Below are 25,778 nucleotides of genomic sequence, written 5' to 3' on the forward strand. Positions count from 1 at the left end.
ACTTAAGACCTAGCTCTTTCTCAGCCCAAAGCCAAGGCCCTTGATCTCTATGTTTATGGTTCTCAAACATTGCTGTGCATTAGATGGCTTGCTAAAATGCAGACTGTTGGACCCTAAGCCTGGAGTCTCTAATTCAGGGTTTTGGCATTTCTAACAAGTTCTCAAAGATTGATGCTGTTGACCTTGGACCTATGAAAGGGAAATCAATCTTGGGACCCCAAAATTACTAAGCCAAAAGGAAGAATCAAGCTGGGGACTACTTAGGGCAAACCTGACTCCCATGTTATTCTTTAAAAAGATAGCAGCAGGGCACAGTGGCTCATGTCTGTAATCCCAGCCTTTGTGAGGCAAAGGTGGGTAGATCACGTGGTCAGGAGTTCAAGACCAGCCTGTCCAACACAGTGAAACCTTGTCTCTACTAAAAATCAAAAAAATTAGCCAGGTATGGTGACAGGAGCCTAAAATTCCAGCTAACTGGGAGGCTGAGGCCGGGAGGCAGAGGTAGCAATGAGTCGAGGTTGCGCCATTGCCCTCCAGCCTGGGTGAAAAAAGTGAAACTCTGTCTCAAAATATAAAAGAAAACAAAACAAAGAAGACAGCTGCTAGATAACACAGCTACACACCTCCCTCCCAAGGAACTGCCTTGTGGACAAAGGACAGACAAAATTCAGAGTCATCCCTCTGCTTACTGAGATAAGTGCATATCTGATTGCTTCCTTTGGAAAGGCTAATCAGAAACTGGAAAGTATATAACCATTTGTCTCTTACCCACCTATGACCTGGAAACCCCCTGGATGTAACCAATGTACATCTTCCATGTATTGATTGCTGTCTTATGTCTCCCTAAAATGTTTAAAACCAAGCTGTGCCCCAACTACCTTGGGCACATGTCATCAGGACCTCCTGAGGCTGTGTCACAGGTGCTCATACTTAACTTTGGCAAAATAAACTTCCTAAATTGACTGAGACCGGTCTTAGGTATTTGAGGTTCACAGATCACATTTTTAAAACATTACAGTATGATATACTTCAACCCCGCCCCCAACTTCAACATGATATAACAGTGGTTCTCAATCCCAACTATACCTTTGAAACACCTAGAGAAGATTATCAAAATAAGAAAAATATCCATGCCTGGACCCCACACCAGACAAATTACAGGAGGGGGTCTGAGAGTGATGCCTTAATATTAGTTGTTTTTAAAGTTTTCCAGGAGATTGTAATGGACAGTCAGCTTTGAAAACCACCTGGAAAAGGTGAAAGGAGCATGAACTTTGTAACTGAATGCTCAGGCTTCCAACTTTAGTCCAAATGAGAGATTACATTGGCTTCAACAATAGCAATAATGGTGAAAACAGTGGTCAATTTCTGAATATATATTGAAGGGGAGACAGTAGGATTGTTCTAGTAAATTCAGTACTTGGGGTAGCAGAAAAAGGAGTGAAGAACACTCCAAATTTGGGGCCTGAGTCCCGGGAAGAGTGGAGTTGCCATTTATAAAGAAGGAAAAACTTAATGAGAAACCAGCTTGAGGGAGAGAAATCAGGTTTCGACGTTGTCCAGGTACAGTTGAGATGTCGGTTATGTAACCAAATGAAAGCTACTGGCAAGATGATACTGCTCTTCAAGGGGGAGCTCTTGGGCTTTCCATGTAAATGTGGATGCGACACTGAAAGAGAGGAAAGATCATCTAGAGAATGTTGATGGAGAACGGATTCTAGACCTGAGCCGTGAGGCACTCCAGTGGTTGAGGACGGGAGAAAAACAAAAACGTATGTTTTCTCAGAAGAAGAGCAAAGCTAATCATGCCAAATGCCGATGATAGGTACAGTATCGGCTGACGATAGGTACAATATCAGCCGCTGAAGACCATGGAAGTCACTAGCAAACAAATAATTTTATCCTAGGGAAAGGGACAAAAACCCAAGTTGGAGCGAGTTGATACATTTTAAGTAAGGTTGATAAAGCATTCTCAATTTTGTTTTCAATTCAGCATTGTCTAAGTAGGTCAGAAATGGTTGGGCACTGATACTACAAAGATAAACAAGATCTGGCTGGGTGCAGTGGGTCATGCCTGTAATCCCAGCACTTTGGAAGGCTGAGAAGAGCTGATCACCGCTGAGCCCAGGAGTTCGAGACCAGCATGGCCAATATAGCAAAATCCCTTCTCTACTAAATGTACAAAAAATTAGCTCAGCATGGTAGCACATGCCTGTAATCCCAGCTACTCCGTGGCTGAGGCACAAGAAGTGCTTGAACCCATGAGGCGGAGGTTGCAGTGAGATAGCGCCACTGCACTCCAGCCTGGGTGACAGAATGAGACTCAAAAAAATACAAGATCCCTCAAGGAGTTCATAATTTAAAAGAAAACATTCATAAGTAAACAGTGTTAAAACTATTCACTAAATATGAAAATGAAGGGACAGATTAGTGTTATGGTAGCAATGAAAAGATAACACCCTCATTTTGGTTTCTATTTTCAATTTTCATGTAAGGATTTTCTTAAAATATGCTGCTTCTGTAAGTCACATAAGGAGAGCCGAACCTACCAAGGAGAAGCTGTCGGTATGGCACATAGCGTCTGAACTCCAGTAAGGCCTTTGATTCTAACACACACATTCTATCCTCTTCTTATCAGCAAATTAAGATTACACAGCTTAGACAGTGTTTGTATATTGCATCTCACCTGTACTGAGCTCATAATAACACAATTTTCTTGGTTATATCCATTGCCAAACCCAAACCTACTGACAGAAAACAGACCAGACTCTGGGCAGACTCCTTAGCCAACCCTCTCCGTGTTTTGATTGTTTGTTTTTCTCTCAGCAAACAAAGCTTTCCCTTTCAGCCCTTAAGAGGTTCTAAACTTAAGTGGAATCAGTGGCTGGGATTTTCTTTCAAGTGAGTATTGCCTTCAGCAAGGGCGTCCCACAAAATGGATCAGATCCTCCCACTGTAGGAATTCCTCACTCTTCAACTCTCTTGCTGTCTTTCCTCATAGGGGGCCAGTGGAAGGTTAATTGGTAATTTTTCTTTGAATATGAAGCCTATTTAGCTAATTACTTGGGTTTTTGATGTTATTTTTAGAAGACTGTTTTAGAGATTTTTTTCCTTCCCTTCACATTCATATGTATTTTTAAACTTAAAGGCAAATAAAATAAGTCTAATTTGACTCCAAATAATTTAATTAAGTGGATGAGCCCATTGTAAGTCTGTAGAAATTAGATCCTCACTTTGTAGAGGGAGATGAAATAACTCCCTTTATAAATGTTATGTGACGTTTGAGGTTGAAAAACAGGAAACTAGCTGTAAAATATCAGATGTGCAAATTCAAACTTTCTATCCAACAGAAGTTGAAGTGAACTCAACTAAATGTCACTTTCTCAGTAACCTTCCCCGATCACACTTTCTACATTATGTCACCTCCTGTTATTCTGTAGCAAATACCCTGTCTCTTTTCCACAGAACTCTTACTATAGTAAGAAGTTATTTTTGGCTTACTAAATAGTTGATTATTTATCTCCTCCATTAGAATGTAGACATCAAGAAATCAGGAACTGCTTTTCTTGTTTAATTTGTAATGCAAACACTCTCGCCAGTACTTGAAAAACATTTAATAAATATTTCTTGAACAAATGAAAGAATAAGTGAATTAACCAAACAAGTACATATACTCAGGTTGAAATCATCCAACTACCTAAAATAATGGCTATCAATTTTTTTGGACCATAATACTCAGTAAGATATATCTTTTTTACTGGCATAATTTATTACTTTGCTCAATCATTTGTATAAGCTGTCTTTAACTGGAATTTCTGTTTTTGTTTTTATTCAGCCTATTGTCCGTTTTCCTTTCCGTAGAAGTGAGAGAAGGAAAACAGCTCAGTGTTCTGAGCTATGTGAGATACATGAATGTTTCAGGTTCAGAGAGACAGAGTATGGACCTCAGCGGCATCCCCCATGGTCAGGGGTCATTGTTTAATGTAATTTTGTTCCTGAGCAGCTGCCATGCCCATTATCTTCATGTTCCCGAAATTTGTGAAACAAAGAACAATGTAGAGACAATAATCGCTTATGTTACTTTAATATATATTTTTGGTAAACCACTTAGGAACCGCCTTCTCTTTGCCTTTAAAAACCTACTTATAGCTGTGGTTAATCAGAGAGTATATTAAGGGCAAATTGAAATGATGTTCACAGACTGCAAACTTCAAACTTGGCCCAAATAAACTCTCTACTTATATTAATTTTGCCTCAGTTCTTTTCTTTAGGTGGACAGAAGAATTGCCTTAAACATTTTTTATAATGATTTAAACAATTTATTTTACTTTTCATTCCTATTTTATGTTTATCAATTATCATACATTGTTACCTTTTTTTCTTACTGCAGTTGGTTTAATCGAGCTGCTCTGCATTCTTCTTTTTCCTCTCAGAACTGTGGACATTCTGGAATTTTTTTTCTTCCTTTAATAGCTACCTATATTCTCCACAAATATTTGAAACGGTACAACTTCTTTTCATACCAAGATGCACTGTTCTCTCTACCAAGACACCCTATTTCCACAGTACTCTCATAGAGACTTTCAGAATATCATACCTCTCCCATCTTCTCCTTAACTCCCATAGGAGGCACGTGAAATAATCCCCCACACTTCCACTACCTTACTCACAACTCTTAGCTTTTGTTCACATATTCTAGAACTAAATGCACCAAGCTACTGCCATTTCCCTTCATTCTATGCTTCTTCTGTGTTAATTATGCTTAGTTGGAAGTTCATTATACACACTCTGAGTCTAGGTTCATCCATTTAAGTTCTGTGAAGCAGGGGTTACCCCACAGCATTTTCTACCAGTTCTATTCAGTTTCATTTATTTTTAAATACTGGTCACAAAATTCTAAACTGAATGTGTTACTCACAAAAAGATGTGGCCTTTGCTTCAGTACCAGCCACTGCAGAATCCTGCGTCATTCTGGAGAAAAGCAGGTCCTCTGGTTGTACACATCTACTCACATCAAAAAATCTAATAAAAACACTCAGATCAGCATCACACCTCAGTTCTTGTTGGATTGTCGAGAACACCTATCAAGGTATCTCTTCACCTGAGCCTCATCACTGCAATGACAGATTTATTTCAGAAGATAAATCTTTATACTGTCATTTTCTGCACAGAATGAGAGGGAAACTGGCTCACATCCTCTAACTTGGCACAGTGCCCGACGTGGACCTTAGAATCAGTACCTTGCACCAGCTTTCCCATTTGGCCTTCCCCATGCTCTAGCCATCGCACTGCAGAGCACAGCTTTCAGCCCGCACTTTGATATGTAGGCTGCTCTGGACTCTGTGATCCGCCACTGACTCTCCTCAGGTAAAGGGTTCATCAAGTAAAGCATAGAGAAAACAGTGCATTTTGGTATAAGAAGAGGTTTTACTGTTTTAAATATTATTGGGAAACAAGGTAGCAATTAAAGGAAGAAAAAAAATTCCAGAATGTCCACATTGCTAAGAGGAAAAAGAATAATACATAGCAGCTTGATTAAACCAACCACAGTAAGAAAATAGGCAACAACGTACGATAAATGATAAACAGAGAATAAGATTAAAAAATAAAATAAATTGTTTAAATTATAAAAAATGTTTAAACAAAAACCATTTAAATCATTTTTAAGAAATCTTAGAAAAACAAAAACTTCTACCCTGATAAATGGAGCCATCTAGTTTGAACAAAATTAGAAAAGTTAGTAAATGTAGAGACCAGAATGAATCTCTAAATTCTGCCTGTTTTTAGTAGTTAAGAGGATATTACAATGTCCAATCGATTTTAAGAATCATTCAGTAAGATAACAGTTATCTTTAGTATTTGAAAATAACCCAGCAGTCTTCTTATTTTAAACAAAACAGCGTCATATTAATGTGCCGCATATTTATGACTAGATTTTTTTCAGCCATTTCTGCCCCTTTAAAAAGAAGATCTTAAAGAAAAACAGATTGTTGGGATCTTAGACAATAGTTTTCAACTTTAGCTGCATGGTAAAATCATTCCAGACTAACTAAATAATAGTCTCTGGGGGTGTAACTGCACGTGAGTGGTTTTGAAAGCTCTCCAGATGATGTGCAGCCCAGTTTGAGAACGACTACTATACGCCATGAAATTAAAGAGACTAAAAATAAATAAGTAAGTGAAGTCTGCCCCAGCCTTAAGGAGGAAGGAAGAAGGGTAGTTGGAAAACAAAACAAAATACAAATCACCTTGAGGTAGAAAGCAATTGATCATTCAGAGCCTCCTTGTGTAACCTCTAGGAAATCTTATTAAAATTCATGGGCAAAAAACAACAACAACAAAACCTATATGAAGAACACTTTGGTGGTCCTTGCCTGATACCACTTATCAGTTATGCTGAAGGGGTGAAAGACTGATCCTTCAAAGAGTCTTCTCATGCTTTTTAAAACATTGTGTAGGATGCTTTGGTAGCCTCAGTGAAGAGAAACGAGAAAAAAAGGAGCTTAAGAGATTTTCCTCATAGCCGGGATCAGATACACCTTGCACCAGCCCATGTGTCTGCTAGGAATTGCTGGGCTTTGTAAAGTTCCACACAAGGAGGAAAAGTCCAGTTGTAATCCTGAAGCACTTGTATGTAGCCATTTTCAATAAATAGCCTAAAAAGATCTGAGAAGAAAGGGACATGATTTATTTTAATTTGTTCCGTCATTCTACATAAAATTCCACTTTCATACCTACTTTTGTATTTGTAATTTTGCATGCTTTTCTTCAAAGAGTGCCCCCCATATTGATTAAGCTTCAGGCTCCACAAAACCTGGATTCAGCCTTGCCCACCTGCTAAAAACAAAAATTATACAAGACAGCACAAATCTTAATTCGGGTTGCTTTCTTCTTTACATATGCTTTATAAAAAGAAAACGAGAACATGTAAAATAGGCCAATGAACAAATCAACAACATTGAAAGTTTCTTATAGAAATCCAGAAGAAGAAGGACAGTTTATTTTATTTTGTAGTCAACTCTTATATTTGGGGAAATGAAAAGGAAATAGTTGATGTTTATTAAAACTGAGTCATGCAAACTGCACCTAGGATTTCGTAAGTGTTTTTTACCATAAATGTTTCTGTTTCAGAGAAACTATTAGACATCTTGGAATATGTATTAGGAGTTCCAAATTTTGCAGTACTTGTTTTCAAATACCCCCTAATATCTAAGTAATGTGTTCCAACTTAGAAGCCACCATCACACATCATCTGATGTAGGAGCCTATAAGGCAAGCATCTCAAGCATTTTTTTTCAGACTCTGCATTCACCTACAGGTTGACGAAGAAAGTGAACCTCAAAAGAGATTAAAGGAATCATCCACAGTTGCTCAGAATGATGCAGAATGAATTTAAAGCTGAGAACTCTGACTTTAATTCTAGTGTTTCTCCCACAGAATCATACATTTTCTCATTCTCTTCCATTTTCCTGTAATCCTCCTCTGCCTTCTTCACATCTACCTGGATGTACCTTACACCTGTAACAACTACTCACAAAGGACACACTGAATAACCTCCATATATGGAAAGTTTTGATTCATGAAGGTGCTAGCCAAAAAGCAAACAACCAAAAACGAGCTGAGGCAAGCCCATGAACATAAAATGGAAAACCTCATAGGTTCTAGGAATATTTTTCTATTAATATTTACTCTGCTTAACACTCTACTAAAGAACACTGAATTCTTTACTTCTTAATGAGAAGCCAAACTATGTGTGTTACATGCTTACATAATTATTCTAGAAACCATGGCTGTTCATGTAATCAGAATGAATTTTTTCATGAACTTGGGAAACTTGGCCCTTTTCATCCTTAATCCATAAGGCTTGTTGCCCAAAAAGCCTTTCACTCTCTCTGACTTGTTTTTACTTTATAACATAACTCTCATTTTGTCCCACTGAAGATTGCTGCTTGCCCAGCAATGGTAAGCAAAAGGTTCGAAAATGAAAGAGCTGGTTCTAATACTTAATCGCCCATTGCATACTGGAATATAACAACATTTTTTAATGTAAAAAGAAGAGAAAATAAAGACGGGAAAAAAGTTAACATATAACAAACTCTGTAGAATTATAACAATACACCAGAAAAGCAATATAATTTGGTGTTTTCCCTTTTTCTTTTTAATTTTCAAAACATGTTATCCTTAACTATTTCATTTTTAACAGTAATTGTATAGAATAAAATTGACTTTTTAAAAGTTTATATTCATTTTACCATTATGAAAAGCCTCTTGAACTTTAAAGATGACCTCAGATTTCTGTAATACATGCTTGGTTTCCAATGTAAAAGTGCAATTAAAATTTTGCATTTAATAACAAATATTATATAAGGCAGGTTGTGTTGTATTTTTTTAGCTTAAAAATATAAAATGTACTCACCTAGAAAGAAATGCTATGAAATGTGATTGGACTGAAACAGAAAGCCTTTAATTATTACAAGAGTATTAAATGTTTTAAAAAATCACCTATCTGGTAAAGACTTGCTCAGTAATAAAATACAGAGAATTTTCTCCAGGTTTACTAGTTTTTAATGAAAATAATTATTAACATTATCTTGAGGAAATGTCCCATTTGAGAAAGGTAAAGAGAATACAAAAAATATTTAAAAATAGGAACATAGTGAGTATTGTACTTGTAAATTATAGATGACAAAATAGTTTACCTATCACCATCTGCAGGAAAGGACAACAATTAGAAAAGTTAAAACTTACTCTTTTATATGTGCTTTTATTCTGAAAGTGAATTGCTTATTATGAGGTTATACCTTGATTACTGGCCATTACCATGAGCACTAAATGAAACTATTCCTAGGTTTCTGAATATATTAGCATATCATGTCTCACAGTATATGGGAGGAGCCAAAAATCAACCATCACTTTAATACCCTAGCATCATGATTAAAGCAGAAAATATTGCTTAAACAAAATTAGACTGTGGAAGTCAATTATAAACAAAAAGATGAGTCATTCGTTTAGTAATTGGTCCTCCCTATTTCTGGCATAGAACACTGTCCTGTAGGCATAGTTTATACCTTTATCAAGCAAGATCAGAATTATCACAATTAGAACTTAGAGTGATTGACTAGGCCCAGCCCTAAGCTAGCTTATATGATGAAACTAAAAACAGGATTCACAAATGAGGTTTAAATATTTGAACACAGAAAAATAAAAACCAAAATCCATACAATCACATGTCTATAACAAACACAATAGCATCGACATGGAGTAAAGCACACGGGACAAAGTGTTAGCATAATTGGTCATGAGGCCAAACACTTTAAAGTCTTTCGTGTGAGGCAAAGAAGTCAATGTTGGAAGTAAATTGACCAAAAAATCATGACCTCAGAGTAACTGTGAAATTTTACGTGAATTATACTTTTCAAAATAATGCCATAAACTTTAAAAAATGCCTAACAACTGTTGTAACTTTATGACAAAGAAGGAATGATAATGATTCCTATTCACTTTATGATTCATTATGGCTGGAGTTAGAGAAACATTCATATACGGCAGAGATCACACATTTAAATATATGCTAATTATTTTCACCCATTAAATACAAACAAAAACAACTATAACCCGTTTCCAGTAATTATGACCAAGACTTATCTTTTTGTGAATGACCAATCACACCGCCAGGATCATCGAACAACACAGTAATTAAAGGTGCCGTCTATGAAGCCACATTGGCTAGTGTGGAGTGCCTGTTCCGACGCTTCCTGGCTGTGTGACCTTGATCACGGTCAGAGACTCTTCTGTGCCGCAGATTCCTGATCAGTAAAATAGGAATAATAATAGCAAGTACTTCATAGGGCTATAGTTGGCAGGATTCATAGAACTATTTTTGACATGGAAATTCAAAATAAATATGACCTATGGTATTACCACCACTACTATTACCACTGTCACTATCACTATTACTTATTCTGCAACCAAGAGAAGTATATTAAACTGAGCATATCCTTGAAAGTGGACCGGTGACATCTTTCTATATAGGCCACTAATGGAAACGTTTCTTTATAAAACAAATATCAATAATTCCTTTTCTTTCAGACCATTTCTAAGTAAGAAATCCAATCAACAATTTGCAATCTATTCTCTTTTTAAAAGATTGCCAATTCAGAGAGTTAAAAACTAATGGGCAAAGCAACTGTCATAGCAGTGGATATTACCATTCATGAAAGTGTGATTTGGAATTATGTTGTTTTTTTTTCTACAACTTGAGATTTTAAACGTCTAGGTAAAGAAACCTATCCGATATTGTAAGTGTTCAATTAAAGGGGCAGCTCTTACCTTGGAGTCAATAATAATCTATCAGACTCCTGAGGTCAGTGAATTGGGGAAGGGAAAAAATGACTGGATGTTGCCCTCACACCCACTCCCTCCAGTCAGTTCCTGCCTTTTCTTGTAGGGTAACAGGTCTATGGAAACATTTCATCTGGTTCAAATGCACACTTCGTTATCTAAAATAACATTCAAATTCTTATCTTGGCAATTCAAGCGACAACCTGCCTTTTCAGCTTCATTTCCAGTTACATTATTTTCCAGTTTTTGCTGTTCATTTCCAAAACAGCTTTGGTGCTGCTCCACTTTCTTATTTCCATGTTTTTCCTCCATATTTTTCTCTCTACTGTAGATAACATCATTTCCCCCATCTCTTACTACAGAAGAGTCAACTACTGTTTAAGGCCCCACTCAAATCCACATGCTCCCTAATGTCTGCCCTGACCTACTCTTCCTCTTGCCATCATAATGTGAAGCTTTTCTTCCACCACTGAGGTCTCATCCTCTAAATTTTCAATGTGTTTATTTCCTGCTCTCTGGCATGCATGTCACTCACTGTATTAGTCCATTCTCATGCTGCTATAAGGACATACCCAAGACTGGGTAATTTATAAAGGAAATAGGCTTAATTGACTCATAGTTCAGCATGGCTGGGGAAGCCTCAAGAAACTTATAATAATGGCAGAAGGAGAAGAAAATATGTCCTTTTTACAGGGTTACAGAAAAAAGAAGAATGAGAACATAGCAAAGGGGGAAGCCCCTTTTAAAACCATCAGATCGCATGAGAACTTACGCCCATCACAAGAATAGCATGGGGGAAACCACCCCCATAATTCAGTTACCTCCCACCTGGTCCCTGGCAGGACATATGGGGATTATGGGAACTACAATTGAAGATGAGATTTGGGTGGGGACACAGACAAACTATTATCAGTCACCATGTGCATGGGTTATTTACTAGGCCCTGCTCGGCAAATTCAATATGTACAATACTGTAAGTGTAGCAGATCAGTATGAAGTTCTAAGAAATGGCAGACTAAGCAAAATCCCTGGAGATTAGTTTATGACAGAAAACCTGACAAGTTAGAAATTAGAAAGGGTAGGTGCTATGTATAATCTAAATGTGTGTTCCCAAATTCTTACGTTGAAATCCTAGCTCCCAAGGTGATGATGTTAGGAGGTGGGACCTTTTGGAAGGTGATCAGGTCATGAAGACAGGGCCCTTGTAATGAGATTAGTGTCCTTATAAAAGAGGTCCGCGATAGGCATTGTGGCACACTCCTATAGTCTCAGCTACTTGGGAGACTGAGGTGGGAGGATCATAAATTTAAGCCCACCAGAGCAAAGTAGTGAGACCCCTATCTCCAAAAAAAGGGGCATCTAAGGGAACTTTTCCTCCTTTTCCACCGTATGACACTGTAGCAAAAAGATGTCATCTATGCAACAGGAAACAAGCCCTCACCAAATTTTGAACATGCTAGTGTCTTGATCTTGGACTTCCCAGCATGCAGAACTGTAAGAAGTAACTTTCTGTTGTTTATAGGCTACCCACTTTATTTGTTATAGCAGCCCAAATGGACTAAAACAGTAGGAGTACTGCTAACTCTGCCAAGTGAATTCAAAACAATTTTGGTAGTCTTTAAGAACAGAAAATAAAGCATTCACTAAATCAGTAGTTGCATACCAGTTACCAGATGCTACATTGATTTGTTCCAGTAAAGAGAAGAGATCCAGAATAGTAAAAGAAATTAGAATTGCTAGTGGTTATGTTTATGATAACCCATTGTCATTCTCCAAAATTCATTTAACTTCTCTGCCAAATGGGCAAGTTAACAGGAATGTATCTTACAAGTCTTTGATGGAGGCATAAAAGAATGCGATCTTACTTAGAATCTATTTTGGTAGGAAGAGGAAGTTCTAGGTTCAAGTGGCTTATTTTTTTCTTTTTTAGCACTTACCCTACCATTATAGCCCTTTTGTCATTTTTCAAAATAGTTATTTTGCCAGCATACGGCAACCGATTACGGTTTAATGTTGGGTGTTGACTTTCGGCACAGCCAGGACACAGAAGCAATACCTGGTCTGGAGTTTTTTATTTACCATTGTGTGTCTCACCCTAAGATGTACTCTGGGGTTAATTTTTTAGACTATCCCTCATCTCTTTTTCCATATAACTTTCAAAATCTATCTCTTAAACACATCACAAACTATTATTTGTCTCTTAATTAGATGTAGAGTTGTATGAATCTATCAGCCCTCATTCATCTGTGCTTATATTTTTTGGTTTGGTTTAATTTGGTTGGGTTTTACTTTTCCCAAAACATAGCATAGCAACCTGGCACATATAATAATGCTGATAATAAAGTAACATTTTTTTGCTGGTTACTATAAAACAAGCATTCTGTTAAACACCTCATGTACAACGCATTATTATATTACGTATTCTTGGATATGGTACTGCTACTACTAATAGCTAACACTCATATAGTGTTTCCATGTGCCAGACACTATTATGTATATTTACTATTTAATTCTAACAATAAATCTTCGAAGTACGTATACACGATTATCACTAATGTATAAATGAAGAAGCAACACATAATAAATATCTGTTAGCAAGTTTAAGTAACTTACCCAAAATCACTCAGCAACTGATTGGCTAAGTTGGAATTTAAACTGATGTACTCTCGATAGAGAAACGATATAAAAACTCATACATTATGCTGCCTCTGAATCTTACATCTAGCTTTTAAAAATGTATTCCTGTTCAATTTATATACCCCTTAATTTGTTTGCCATGAATTTTCCTGTACAGTAGCTGTGCTGAAGATGCCCTGTATTCTGTTAATAGGCTGAGAACACGGCATGCAATGTTTAAATTCTTGCCATTAATACAATGCCACTGCCATATTTAAGGTGCTCAATAATTATAGTTATTACATTGATTAGCCAATTGTGGTCATCGTAGAAAATGCTGCAGAGCAGCAGCTGCTGTTGGAATGGATGTTCTCGAAAGAAAGGATCATATTAAAGGGAGCAACCACCTCTGAAAGTTAACGGCTGTTGTTAAAGATCGAGCAGCAGGTCCCAACTTACCAACTGCAGACTCCCAAAGAGCTTTACAGACTAATAAGTCAGACAGTGTAACAGCGATAGTACACGGAAAACAACAGTTTTCTTATTGTTGCCACTATACCCATATGGACTTTTTGGGAATACAATGATTTGATTATTGTATAATAATTTCTGAAAAGGAGAATCATCTTAAAACTGCTAAAACCAAAGTGCCTGTATAATAAAGAAGCAAGAGTTGAATAAATTTAGATGAGATCGAGGCTTTGAGTGAAAGACTCAAAGAGTGAGATTTAAAATGTATGAAATATGTATATTTTATACTATGTTTAACCCCAAACTTTCAAGTATGTAAACTTTTCTCCACCATTTTAGTTATAATTGTCATTTCTAATCTGATTCATTATTTAACCTTATTACACACATTTATTTCCAGAAATATTACCTATAAATGCTTGATCATAATCATCACTTATTCCGAAGAACTGAATTAAAGAATGGCTGCTGTATGCCAAACATCTTTTATAAATACGATCTCCCAAAACTGATGTAAGGATGAAAAATATAAGCACTTAAACACTAACATTTGCATTATCCAATTGAGATCCTATGTAATAATTCTTAACTTATAAACGTTCCTGCTTTTAAAAGTTCAAACTAAATAACATATTCTTAGCATTGACATTAGCAATTTATAAGAGATCCAGAGGAACTAGACAGCTTTCTATTTTAAGACAGATTTAAAAGTATGTTAGAAGTGTGTGCTGAATGAACCTCCTACATGCAGAATCTTTTTTTTTAATACCATCTCAAAACAGAAATAATGCTTTCTATCCTTTGAAGCACAGAAATTTAACTCACAGCTTCTCTAGACGTTAATAGGTTGCCATACCCAATATGATCTTTTGATCAAAATGAAAGAAGGGCTGTATTTTGGGCTCAGCCACTGGCTGCAGAATGAATTAGATAAAATCCTGAAGGGGTAAGAGCTTTATTTTCTCTGACTGTAGATACAATTAGCAAGACATGCTGAGAAGCTTGGGTGAAAGGAACAAATAGGTGTTATTATTCTTATTTCCTGTGTTAGTGCATTTACTAGTGTAGTAAAATGGAAGGGCATTGATCTGGGAAACAGTAAACCAATGCCCTAGTTCTGGCTTTCCACCCAAACTTGCCTTAATAACAAACTCTCTAAACTTCACTTTCTTAATAGATGAAAATAAATTTATTAGTCTTTGATCTGACTATCTTGCTTATTACTATTATCATTTTTTTAAAAAATTAGTAATTTAGATAAAATATTGCTTAATTATGCAATTTCTTCCTTGTATTAAAATAGTAATGGTAAATATATATGTGTGTATATATATATACGCATTCACACATATACGTATACTTAGATATATGTGTGTATGTACATACATATTCTTATGCACTTATTAAATATATGTCATGTATTTTGTAAAAGGATTTATAAACTATGAACTGTCAAATGCTGCATATTTATTTCATTTACTTTACTAAGTAGGTAGTGGATGCCTTATATAAGCCTGATTTTGTGTTAGGATTTAGCTAAAAAGAGAATAAAGACACTGGCTTTAGGAAGTGCAAGTCTAGATAAGTTAGAACATATAAAGAAATAAATAATGAAGACTAAAATGTTTAACATCTATGACAGAATTATATACAGGCTAAAGAAAAGCACACAAAAAAAGAGCTAAATTCATCATTTGAGAGGTCAGTGTTGGACACCTTCCAAGAACTTGGTAAACTATAGTTATGAAAAGAACCCTGTAATAAGACTATCTTATCTCTACAGCAAACACAGAACAGATTTCAGAAAACAGGTTCCAGTTTACTAGAACTCATATATAATGAATTGTCCACTCATCCTTGTTATGTCTTCACTGAACCTGAAAACTAATTTCATCTTAATTACCTGTAGTGTATATTTGTTCACATCCATGTTTTCATCAATTTGTCAGTAAGTTCCTAGAGTATAGGAACTGTCTTCTTTATCCTCAGTACCTAGCAGAATATATAAATGAATAAATAATATTTATGACTGTAGAAATCCAAAGATGCAGCAAAAAAGTAGGATTTTTAATCATGTAATTTTTAACATAGTATTGATCAACTGAGAGAAATCTCTGGTGCCAAAATTGTTCCCTGAACCTGGAAGAAAATTAAACCTGTGTGTGTGAGTGCACACACATACATATACATGTATGCATAAGTAGCCAGGTTAACTTTAATACAGTGAAGTGGAAAGAATGCATGTTTGGAAGTGAAGCACACTAGAACTGGCATCCAAATGATACAAAATCTTGGGGTAGAGCATTCGGAACTTTAATTTCCCTTTGGAATTTAGTAAAACCAAAACTGCAAATCAGAGGCCTTTGTTCTTATCTCACTTACAAGGCTTAGCCATGACAGTGAAGACTTGAAATATTGTACATTATCGTGGAGATAATTTATTTTCATTAATTTTTATAAATAGTGGCCTTTAACACTATTTATTTTTCTTCAATTTCTGGCCTTTCAACTTCTTTACTTGCCAAAGCAAAAGCAGCAGTAAATTTGTTACGGTACTTTCATGATTCTAATTTGAGATTTTTGTAAATATGAAACTCCATTCTAAAATGTGCATGATTTCTTATTAAGTAGTACGGTTTTGCAGCAGAAAAAGGAAGAGGAGTTTCGTTCTCAAAGTAATATTAGTGATACACTCACATACATGTGAGCCTGTGCCTGCAAAGCCTTTTCTTACAGGAGCAAACAACGAGCTCAAACTGAGTCTTTACCTGATGTACAAGGATCATCTTTTCGTAGGACATCTTTCCAAAAAACTCTACTGAGTCTATATACTAAAATTATAGAAAGTATCAGTTAATATTACCCAGCTACCTTAAAATGTCCCCACTAACACTAAGTAGTCACCTGTTTTTCTGAATTCCTCCAATTTTGTATATATACACACATATACATACATACACACATATGCATGCATATATATATATATATTTATATCTCACACTCGCATAATTCTTTCGTAAATATCACTTATTTAGATCTTTTGTAAATGAGCCTTGGGTACGTGGTCTGTCTCTGTAAAAGAACTGTAAATTCTTTGAGGGCAAGTGTCACAAAACATATGCCATTACCTAGGAAACTGTTTTCACCCAAATATTTGTTGATAATGGTTTTGTCACTTTGAAAAAATATCTAATAAATTTTCCCCTCAAAATTAGTTTCCTCTCAACTAAATTTGCCATAGTATCCTCAAGGTACTGTGCTATATGTTCAGAAGACAAAGAAATAGAATACATATTTCCTTCTCTAAAAAGAACCATCATTTAGCTAGGAAGACAGAAAACTTCATCAAAAAGTATACTCAAAGTGACACATAATTATCAAATGAGGGCTTAGAAAGAAAATTAAACCTAGAAAGAAAAACCTATATTAAAAATATGCATGTAGAATTTAAGAACGTGAGATTTTCCTTATCATAACTTAGACATTTGTGCACAAGATATTCTAGTTTTACTGAATCCATGGCTGAGAAAAGTACTCTGCTATAAAAATGGATGGGAAATTTTACACATTCAGCTTAGAACAGAATTTTCAAGGATAAATTATCTTAGAGACAGTAATTCATCAATTCTCTGGTCTAATGAATTACTCTACCTGCAGATATAGTAATTAATCTTATTTCTATAAATCTCATAGGTGTAGCATTCTTTATATTTTTATTAAAAATACATAAGGTAATCAAATCCAATATTAATAACTGATTTGATTGTGACTTTCTGCCCCTCTAAAAGTTCACATCAGTAAAAAATGTACATGACTATGACATTTAAATTATAGCGCTATAATCTCCTGAGTTACTAACAAGTTCAGTGGCTTAACTAACACAGATCCATACTTTAAATTCTATTGTTTTATCAAAGTAATAAACTGAAAGACTGTCAAGAATGTAAAAATGCCTGGTAAAGATAGCCCAGAGAATATATGAGAGGATTCGTGGATCCAAACCAGCCTTAGGTAAACTGTGGAGTCCAAAAGCCTGTTGCTCTCTGGCTTTTCACATCTCTACATGTTCTTCCCTCCTAAGAAATTCTCCCTTCCTGCGTGATTTGTATTCTTTCCCAGTCAGAGGCAGATATAATTGAAGAAAGAGCAAAACATGAGTTAGACTAGTACTATGGATATCAAATTGAGTAGTTTGGATTGATCTTGTAGTGCAGTGGTTTTTAACTATAGTATCTTCATACACAATTATGTCAATAATTTGTTAATAATAGAAGTCAGTTAAAATTTGATTCCAGTTTCTAATAAACAAGTTCTAGTCTTACATCCCTTTCAGTTTTTTTGCATTTCAATGTGCTTTTTTGAGTAAATAGGAAGAAAAAAGCCGAGTAAATAGCTAATGACACTAAAGCTATATACGTCCATGCTGTCTGTTCTTTGTATGAATACCAGCTATCTCGCATGGCAGAAAAAAATTGCAGAGAAGCACGCCTTTAGGAAATGGGAGTCTAACAATTTATTTTAAGCAACAACAACAAAAAATGTTAACAGATTTGCATTTAAAAATAATCTGTCAGTATAACGAAGGATTTATTAGATGAGAGCAACATTGAAGTAAGGGGAGTTAGGAAAAAGAAGGTATTGTCAAAACCCAGTTGAAAGACGAAGGTTTGATCTAGACAGTGTGAATAGAAACTGAGAGATTCAAAACCGATTCATCTGTCAGTCATTTCTCTAAGCGTTGGATCAATCCTGCAAATAGCTTCAAAAAAAAAGAAAATAATACAAGTTTCACAAATAGCTATTTGCACAGATTTTATTTACTAACTGAAGGTTGCTCAGAACCAGTCTTTAGGAACTGTTCTTTGTAGCGCCAACCTTATCTGTCTCTTTACTACCAATACAGAATGCCCTCTTCTGTCCAAGTCTTTGCTTTCTAAAATGGAGGACAGAAACTCAGTTTTCTAATGGGCCAAGGCAGCTAATTAGTGGACTTGAAGTACTACTGCCCAAATTGATTTCAGAAAACAAAATCCACTCAAGTCATAAAGAAAAAAAATCTATTTTTGACAAATCATGGCAACGAGATTTTACCTAACTGGAATTCACAACCCAAATAGTATGGCTAAACTAATAAATATTTACATTTCCATGAGTAGATACCTCCTTCTTATTCATGTCTGCATTGAAGACTCAGACAAGTAAATAGAAACAGTGAGAGCCTTTATTTTTGGAGACAGAGTCTTGCTCTGTAGCCCAGGCTGGAGTATAGTGGCACAATTCTGGCTCACTGCAACCTCTGCTTTTCGGGTTCAAGGAATTCTGCCTCTGCCTCCTGAATAGCTGGCACTACAGGTGGGTGCCACCACGCCTGGCTAATTTTTGTATTTTTAGTAGAGACCGAGTTTCACCATATTGTCCAGGCTGGTCATGAACTACTGACCTTGTAATCCACCCACCCAGCCTCCCAAAGTGCTGGGATTACAGGCATGAGCCACCATGCCTGGACTGAGAACCTTTCTTTGAGTGACCCATCTAATCAACCTTTCAAATAAGGATTGTACATCTTCTTGAACCATTAGAATATACCTGCCAAGTTTCCATTTCTGATGAAAAACAACTTTTGTCTGTCTAGCATAAATTGCGTAAGTCACCGTTAATATTTATCCATGCTTTAATTTATTTTTAAATTATTGGTATGGGGCTGGGCACGTTGGCTCATGCCTGTAATCCCAGCACTTTGGGAGGCTGAGGTGGGTGGATCACCTGAGATCAGGAGTTTGAGATCACCCTGACCAACACAGAAACCCCTGTCTCTAATAAAAATACAGAATTAGCCGGGCATGGTCTCACATCCCAGCTACTCAGGAGGCTGAGGCAAGAGAATCGCTTGAACCCAGGAGGCAGAGGTTGCGATGAGCCAAGATCATGCCATTGCACTCCAGCCTGGAAAATAAGAGTGAAATTCCATCTCAAAAAAAGTGACATTAAATAATCGTTTGACCTTATAGTAACAATTTTAAATAGACTTATTCTTGCTTTAATATCTTTGAAGATATGGCTGAAAGACGGGGAATTTTTTGTTCAACTATAATCCCCTTGAGTTTGAAATCTGTATTTTAACTTAATAATGTTTGTGTTAAGTGGTGATTGCTTTATCTAGCAAAATGGTAGGTATGTCCCATTTTAACCAGCTGCTTCTTAGCTGCAGTTTTTTTTTTTTTTTTGAAAAAACAATTGATTTTAGGCTTTTTACTGCTCTTTAATAAAGAGGGTAAACTGAAGACAAAACTCTATTTTTTTTTGACCCACTTTGCCTTATTGTTTCTATTGCAGGTAGTTCTCCGATGCTGTATGAAACATCTGACGGTTTCATGATCCTTTTGTTGGTTTAAGGTAATTGAACTTTCTTATTCAGTTCATGTCACAAGTACAGTCTTGTTTCAGATATTACACTGTTCAATCCTCCGTCATCAAAAATACAACCTTGAACTTTCCCCATTTTCATTCAGAGCCTGACTGTAGACTAGCAATTGCAGGGGTAGAGGTTGGAGGGAATAGGTCATTCTGTCTAACTCGTCTCCTCCTCTACTCATCTGTTCATGCAAATTAAAAGGAGTGGAGGCCAAAGGCAGACAGGGAGTTTTTACTTGGATAGGTGTTATCACTAGGTGGTCGTATATGAACTTGGCCTGGCAGATGTTCAAAGCTTTTGCAGACCTTGGAAACTAACCTTCCCTGGCTACAACATCTGTGACTGCTTGTTCAGTCCCTTTCCTTGAGATGTCTACTTCTTCCTTAGTTCTAACTCCTCTGGTGTCCTCTTAAACACAGACTCTAGCAGTTAGCACTATAGCCTATGCTGGAAGTCCCACCAAGCATGATTGCCAATGGCTCTAGAATGCACTCCCACCCTTGTCATCTACATCTGGTATACAGGAAATGCAAATGAGTTTTTGTTCTGTTACTACTGGGAATGCAGTTATTATACACACAAACAATTCTTCTTTTGAACATGCCACCCTGAAGACTGTCGGGACATTTGTCAGCTAGTAGTAGGCCAGAGTACCCTAAATTACAGAGCCACTTCTCAAGGTTTCCAAATACTCCCAATGAAGCTTTCTAAGTTTCAGGTAGAGGAGGATGGACTCCCACTCCTCACCCTTGGGAGGGGTAGTGAGATTTAGAGCCCTGTACCAGCTCCCTTCAAGGAAATTTCTCACAAATATATTCTTCTTACTTTACTTTCTTTCTCAGTCCTTTCATTATGGAAATTAGAGACTTCTAGCCAATTATTTTTCTCAGAGGATTTGTTTTTTGGCCTGGCATCTCCCTTCTGGACTTTATATCTGTGGAAATATGCCTCAGTCTACACTTCCAATTTGTACATGCTGTTACAATAATGTTGATCATTTTAATAATAAAGCATGCCAGCTAAATTTCTAAGTAACGAATGAAGGTAAAGATCCTCTCACTACGCACACAAAAACTGTTTGCCTCCAAATTCTACACGCATTATAAGTCCTTTTGCAGAGAAATAAGGGCACAATTTGCAAGCATGCCTGCCGCAGTTTTACTCTGACTTGAGAAAGATGTGTCTTTTACTCTCTGCCTCCTGTTCTTTCAAACCAACTAGGAATCAATATGCAGATGCTAGATTTACAGACTCTCTTAGGATGACAGATCAATAAAGAGCCCCACTGAAAAATGCTAGCCTGGAGGAGGAGAATATAAACTTTTTCCTTAATCTCGGTAAGGCTTTGCTCCCAGGACCAGGGACTTCTTGTTCAGTGTTAATAATACTGAGTTTTCTTACTGCTTTTTCATGTGAAAGGCACTGTTCAAATATGTACTTAATTAAGCCTCTCTTTTAACAGAGGTGGCCCGGTTCTCATCCCCCAGCCTCTCTTTCCTGTCTCCTGTGTGGAGGGTTCTCTTTGAAGTCATGCAGGAGAGATGTGCAGGCACGAAGGAGATGAGAACAGAGCCAAGGGCGCTTGTAACGAACTTTTGATGGAAAAGAAGTTTAGATTAATTCAGCTATTCTAGCTACCCTCTATTTAGAATTCTCATAAGAGGAAATACTAAACTACAGAAAGATAATGAGTCAGATTTTATGTTAGCTCTGAAAGTCCTGCCCTCCAAATGCATTTGCGAACATCCTGGGGATTCTTAAAGATTTAGAACCCTGCAAATTTCTAGGTTTATAGGACTTATTTATTTTGTATTATGCCTGGACTCTTTATGTTTATCTCTTATGATTGCCTTGAAGTTCACAGCTGGAACTTGACTTATTAAAAGGCACCTATTTGTCTGAATTCCTCTCCTTGAATTGATTCTTGGAAGGAAGTCCACGATCATTTGTAACTATGCATATTATCCACAACTACAATTTTGGAAATAGATGTTGATCATTTCAGAACGTGTTTTCTAACTGCTCACAATACAGAGGCAATTTCAATAGTAAAATTGAATCTGATGTTACTTTACAGTGGCTGCCAAATAATTCATTTTAATTTCTTATCTTTGGTTATTCAGTCATTTCCCAGAAAATTATTTTCTTAGATTGCTTATTTAAAGGTTTACAAAAAAGATGCAGCAAATGTATACAACGTAAGTAACTTAATGGTCATAAGTTTCATAATTATAGTAACTTTTTCTTCGTTGTAGTCTTGTTCAGACACGCTGAATCTTTGGGACATTAAATTTCATAGATTGGCCACGTTGTGTTATTGCGAATATCATTTTGATATTTTCATGCACTGCAGACAGGATATAGAGGTAAAGTAAGTGCCATATTGCATACTTGATTTCCAATTTATCGGAACTTATTAAAAGAACTGTTGAGAGTCATTTTTGTAATCCTTATATTGTTTTCCAGGTCACAGATACTCTACTCAGCAGTGAAATTGTCCTTACTAGTTTCTACAAGATACTGATTCCATTTCTTGTGATATTTTAATAAGTTTATCCTCAGAAGAGCTAAAGTTCAGGTGTTTGGAAATTTTTACAGAGAAACAGTTTGTGTGTTTCCAGTATTTTTTCAGTGATTTTCTTCAGTGACTTCCGATTTTCCCCCTTTTGTTAAGTAGCTGTCTATATTATTTAATTCTATTTATGTCTGTTCGATTGCACATCAAAACATCAGACCTCTTCAACTTTTTATTATTTAATTATTCCAGCGATTTTTACCTCGATTAGAAGTAAAGTCACAACAATTCATGAGATTTGACTAGCCAAAGCCAATTACTTCCTAATGATACCTGCCAAACACAACATTATACTTAATGGGACCTACATTTTCCCACTAAAAATAATATAAGTCATATAAAGTATTATAGTAAACAAGACCCCTTGTTGGAATCCATTTTAGATGATAACCCTTCTCCAGAAGTTAGGGCAATTGCATACCTGATTCACAAAGCCAAGCGAAGATAGAGGTCTGAATATTTCAGTTTGTGTTCTCTACAGAAATATCAATTCCCTTGATTCTTATTTTATATCATTAGCATGTCATTTATTATTAAATGTTCATTAGGTAAATAGCATATATGTGGCATCCAAAAATGAATGTAAAGATTTCTATGGACTTGACCACGTTGCCAGAGGGGTCTGCCTAAAACACTCTTCACTCAGCTTTCCAATGTCTGCCGTTTCTCTGTTACTCAGGACGTGGCTGCATATGACTTTCTCAGGAGAGAATTTGGGGGCACCCTTTCTAAGATTGTTTCTCTCCATTGAGTCACTCTCTAATTTATCATCCTGCTTTTATTTTTTTTATATTATTTATCAGTAACTAAGTATTCCTTATTTATTGACTTGTTTGTTTACTTGTACATGTTTTTCTCTATGCCAACTGAAATACAAGTTCTACCAAGGAAGAAACCTTGTCTCTTTGATTCATTGCTGAAGCTCTAGCTAAAAGAGTAATTCCTAAGTCATGATGAACTCAGTCAGTAAATATCTGTTCATGCATTCCTGTATCACACAGCTGTTAAATGAATGCATACACTATTAGCTGAACTTTGTACCTGTCTCCTTAAAGTCAGGCAGATGATAACTCATATAACTACCTAAAGCAAAACAGAATTGATAGATAATGTCGAGATTGAGAAGATCATCAATCATCTGGAGCTTCTAGGACAAATGAAGTAAAGGCCATGAAAAGTACCAAGTCTTTTTTTGGTTTTCACTCTCACTGTCGGAGAACAATACTCAGTTGGAGAGCAGCGCTGGGTAATGTTGGAACTCTCAATATCTTACAAGATGGAACCTGTTTATACACAGGACCTGATCATTGTTAAATAACCTAACTACTTTCACTTCAGCATAGGCTGAAATTCTATTCAATAGTCACTACAAACTAAATATTATTTAGGTGGCCACTGCTTAAATGAACATTATACCTTTACTGTGATGCACTCATTAATAGATAAAAGTAAATCTATTGATTTTTATTTTGGAAAGAAAAGTGCCTGTATCTAAAATAATGAGTTTGATTTCATTCTGGACTACAGTGAGTTTAAACTTTTGCTGGGTCCAACTGATTAGTTAGGATGAAGACTGAGCTGCTATAATAAAACCATCCAAAGTATAGAGGTTAAACAAATATGGCTCAAATTCTAGCTTGTCTTACAGGTGTAAGTAGCAGTCCAGGTAAGCAGACAGCTCTGTCGCATGAAGTCATTCAGAGATTCATGTTCCTTATATTGTGATTCTGCCATCAACAAGGCTGTTGTTCTCATCTGTATGGCCATAGCTAAATCCCAGAAATGGCCATGCAGTTCACAGGAAAGGGAAAGTATAAAAAAACTTGCTTACCTAATATTTTTAAGACCTATAGCTGGAAGTGTCATTTTCAGCTCTAGTCACATTTCATTAGTGAAAATGTAGCCAGAGGACCACATCTAGCTGGAAGAGAGTCTGAGAAATGTTGTCTCGAGCTGGGCAGCTACATGTCCAACAACAAATTTACTATGAAAAAGTAGGATAAGTTATTTTGTTGGGCATCTTTCTGTTTCTACCCTCAGGCAAGAAGAACATGAAGATGTTGGTTGCAATGAACTGAATGTTTGTATACCCCCAGAATTCACCCTAATCCCAGGTGATGGTATCTGGAGGTGAAGCCTTGGGGAGGGAATTAAGTCGTGAAGATGGAGTCCTCATAAACGAGATTAGTTCCCTTACGAAACAGAACCTAGGGAGCTCTCTTCACTCTTTCCACCATGTGAGAACACAACGAGAAGTCATCAGTCTGAGGTCGAGAAGAGAGCACTCACCAGAACCTGACCATGCTGGACCATGATACTGAACTTTCACCTCCAGAACTGTGAGAAGTAAATTTCTGCTGTTTGTAAACCACTCAGTCTATAATACTTTACTATAGCAGCCTGAACTCAAGACAGTCATCCGTAAAAATAGTATTAAGTGAGTGCTAGGGGTATGGTCAAAGTATAAAACAAAATCAAGAATAAGATTTTAGAAACAATACACTGTGGATATCAATTTTATGTTTAGTCTTTATTAATATTGAAATAGTAACTTATGCAGTAGAAAAACTTTGTTATAAATAGATCAGAGGACTGAATTGAGAATCCCTGCCACAATGTCATGTACAAAAGCACTTTTGTTTGTTCTATATAAAAGAAGTGTAAGGCAAGCCATACTAGAGCAAAAAGTCAACTCCCATATGTGAAGTGTGATCCTTAATAAATATCATGTCATGAACTGTCATATTTTAAGTCTACTTCTAAATATAACTTCCTGTTACTCTCTGAGTTCAGTGACTCTTGATCTTGTCAAAAATGGAGCTGCCTAACATTTTCTGATTTTTTGTGACCCTTTCTCTCTCTTTTCATCTATATCGAAAATTTTATGTATATTTCACTCTATTTCATCTATATTTGAGTGGACTATACATAAAATTTTAGCAAAATAAAATTTTTGGTGAGTTTAATTTCTAGTTGGCATGTATTTTTAATTTGATCCCATTATTTGAAACAATTAGAAAGTAGTACATTGTGATTCATATATTTCTTCTACAAATATTTGCTAGCTTACCATTTGTAAGCCCGGAGATGGGTACAGAGACTTAAAAAATAAATGACGGAAACCCTGCTTTTAGGAAAATCAAAATCATGGTCTTTTAAAATGGGGAAAAGTTTAGTGAGGTCAAAAAGATGGTCTTTTTTAATTGGGAAAGAAATGTTTACATGTCCTTATATGCCAACTGAAGGAAAGATAAATTTACTAAAAAATTTTCAGCTAACTTTATTTTTTAAATTAAGTAGATAATCTCTAGCTAGTAATCCCAAATGTATCTTAAAGATTCTAAAATTAGATTTTTTGTCGTT

The 25,778-nt window shown here is 36.1% G+C and overlaps 1 long non-coding RNA gene across 1 annotated transcript in view; it reads left to right on the plus strand.

Moving 5' to 3' along the window:
• Positions 1-25,407, plus strand: part of LOC118149909 (uncharacterized) — a 31,475-nt gene extending 6,068 nt beyond the window's left edge. Inside the window, exons 2-3 of the long non-coding RNA XR_004737660.3 lie at positions 19,762-19,821; positions 24,456-25,407. This is a non-coding gene — a long non-coding RNA (uncharacterized LOC118149909). The remainder of the gene's footprint in view (positions 1-19,761; positions 19,822-24,455) is intronic.
• The last annotated feature ends 371 nt before the right edge of the window (positions 25,408-25,778 follow it).

This window comes from Callithrix jacchus, chromosome 21 (assembly GCF_049354715.1).
Source record: "Callithrix jacchus isolate 240 chromosome 21, calJac240_pri, whole genome shotgun sequence".
In the NCBI taxonomy this organism is placed as follows: domain Eukaryota; kingdom Metazoa; phylum Chordata; class Mammalia; order Primates; family Cebidae; genus Callithrix; species Callithrix jacchus.